The 2,793-nt window shown below is 51.0% G+C and overlaps 1 long non-coding RNA gene across 1 annotated transcript; it reads right to left on the bottom strand.

Moving 5' to 3' along the window:
- Window positions 1-1,319: 1,319 nt before the first annotated feature.
- Window positions 1,320-2,373, bottom strand: LOC136137834 (uncharacterized). The gene is made up of 2 exons (XR_010656745.1): window positions 1,817-2,373; window positions 1,320-1,707 (listed from the first exon to the last, which is right to left on the bottom strand). It is a non-coding gene; the product is annotated as an uncharacterized lncRNA (long non-coding RNA).
- Between the last annotated feature and the right edge of the window lie 420 nt (window positions 2,374-2,793).

Raw genomic sequence — 2,793 nt, 5'->3', positions numbered from 1 at the left:
CCAAGCCACAAGTCTATGGATCCTTCCTTTCTTCCGCTCCCGGGCTGCGGCACCCGGCGGTCTCTATTCCGCTCAAGTTCCCTGAACCTGTTGATCTACAGCATCCTCACTAGGCGAGAAGCAACGGTGCAGCAGAGCTGCAGGGGCACTGAGCAAGGCGGCGGTTCCCTGCAGCTGGGGGCGAGCCCGGAGCTTTGTCTCTTCCGCCCGGACTTCGGGCGACTCAAACTTGAGCGATGAGACCAGCGATAAGAAGGAAATAGCGTTTGGGAAGGATGATAATGAGCTAAAGAATCCGTAGGTTTTCCTCGCTCCCGCTAGGGCGCTGCAAATCCACTCCAGCTTTTTGCCTCCGGAATACTCTTCACATCGGGTGGGGGAGGGAGCGGGGAGGTGTGTCTCTAGGCAGATCAGAAAGTGAAATCCTTACTTGTTTCTGCTCTCTTGTGATGAAATTGTTGGGGATGAGGAACAACGAAGAGACAGTCAGATATATTTGAAGCTTCAAAATAGCCGGAGCCCTGTGAATTGTCTGCTTGCTTCGCGGGTTGGTATGTTTTCAGGCGGTGTTTTGCTGCATTTAGAGATCTAATCTTGCATTGCTGGCTGAGGAAGAGGTGGCGGCAGACTGCATCTCCCAGCCAAGGATATATATTTTTTTCCTCTCTCTCTCTCTCCTTTCCGAGCAGCCAAAGGGAGGGGAGGAAATGCAGCGCAAAGAACTAGTGTCCCGATTTGTAGTTTCCTCCCTCCACGAGGCTCCTCCCTCTCTTCCTCGGAAAAGGCTCTTCCCCAAGTCAAGAAAGCCACAGCCTGATCAGCATTTGTGGTTTGAGTCTACTGGGAGGGGAAAAAATGTATAGATGTATCTCCGCCTCTGTTGGTAGAACACACTCTAATTTCTCTACGCTGAGCCAGTAGCCGCCGCTACCATCCCATTCTCTCCCCACAAGCAACGACTTCTCTCGATGCAGTTTAATTCCAGTTTGCTTTTCTTCCCAGGCGAAAGGAAATCAACAGGCAACTCATGGTTGGATGTGCAGATTTGAAGGGGAAGGGAGAGGCGGAATAAAAAAGAAGGGGGAGTCACCCTCCCAGTCCTCGCACACACACTCTCCCTGTCTTTCGCTAGAAGGAAAACAGTCTCTGCATTCACAGGGCTGGGCTGTCAAGTGCCTCTCTTTTCTTTCTATTCAGCATCTCCTTCCAATGGCCCTGCCTCCCAGGTCTCTTCATCTAGAAAGGAAAACCTTGGCGAGGAATTAAAGTGGTGAATATTTGAAGCGAATAAAGTGCGGGCTTTTTTTTTTTTTTTCTTTCTTCAATTTTTTCTATAGTAGGAGGAGTGGGCTGGATGAAAGGAACGCATCAAGGTTTGGCGTGATGCATTCTGCAGTCTCGCTCTCGCAGTCTCTCTGGGCGACTAGCGAGGGCAGCGGGCGAGGAGCTGCGGCCGTGGCGGTCTAGCCAGGGGAGCCCTCCCCGGGTAGCTACAGCCCAGGGGATGCTAGGCACGGGTCTGTCTACACACTATTTCGGGTTGTCGAGGCGCCTCGACAAACGGGAATGACACATCCAGAAATGCAGGTGTTCCGATCTGCCGGATGAGTCAGAAGTAGCGGAACGAATCGTATTCACTCTCGCCTCATCGTCCTCCCTTCACAGACATTAGTTGTGGCTTCTTCCTAACGCTTTCTCTGACTCACTCTACAGAAAGAAAAGCCAGATTCATGTTTTGGAGAAAAAGAAAAAGCGAGAGAAAGGGAGGGAAGGAAGGAAGGAGGTGAAGCTGAATCCAGCAGCACTTTTACTCTACCTCTTTCTGCCGGAGTCCGAGGCTCTGGATAGCAAGGCGTCTGTTTTGCAAGGTGTATTTATTTAAAAACAAAAACAAAACAAAACAACGACAAAAAAACTTCCCTTTTTGTTAGGCGTAAGGAACCCCCAAATCTTTCAGAGTCTTGGGGGAAAAAAAAAAAAAATTCTGGATTACAGTGACTGTTCACAGATTAGCCCCGCATCATATTACACGATTTTCCTCTCAATGTTCTCTATTCACAAAGTCCAACACCGGTGTGCGTAGTTAATTGTGCAGTCCGTTGTGGAGGATTTTGCTTTTTTGTTTTTTTTTTGGGGGGGTCCTCCTTTTTTGTCACGGGTGGTCTCTCAGTCTGGTGCCTGTCACGATCAGCTCACAGCCTGCGAAAGACGTGCGGATTTCAAAGCAAATATATCCATCTCCGCAAGCAAAGCATCGGTGGAAATGAAAGGTGAAAATTCAACAGTTGGAGTAGCGTCTCCCCAGCCGCCCTCCGCGCTGCTGCATCCGCGGGGCTCGCAGTCCCTGCTTTCTCCCCAGCGTCTCTTGCTGACTGAGTCTATTCACCTCACGCCGCCGCTTAAACATTGATACTGATTTCCTGCCAGCCAATCCGCGCGAGGAGCAAGACTCTGCCTCCTCGGCCCGCGCCCAATGGAAGGCGGAGGAGAGACTGGAGGGGGCGGAGCCCGGAGCCTCAGTGCTTCAGAGCCATTGATTAGATCAGTTATGTGGGAGACCAGCCGGGCTAGCCGAGCCCCGTGTGTCCTGTGGCGGCTTTGCCCAGGGCCTCGCCGCAGGGTCTCCTGAGTCTTTAACTACCGGGAGAAACGCCTCCACCGTCTTCCTCTGGAAAAGAGAGAATTAAAAAAAAAAAAAAAAAGTCTGGCAGCGATTTATTTATTGTTTTATCCGGTGTACACGGAAACCGGAATCGCAGCGAGCTTGCAGAATAGGGTAGCTGCGGTTTTCCT

The sequence above is a fragment of the Phocoena phocoena genome, chromosome 18 (assembly GCF_963924675.1).
Source record: "Phocoena phocoena chromosome 18, mPhoPho1.1, whole genome shotgun sequence".
Taxonomy (NCBI): domain Eukaryota; kingdom Metazoa; phylum Chordata; class Mammalia; order Artiodactyla; family Phocoenidae; genus Phocoena; species Phocoena phocoena.
The sequence above is the reverse complement of the archived record's forward strand: the minus strand, read 5'-3'. Positions and strand labels throughout refer to the sequence as shown.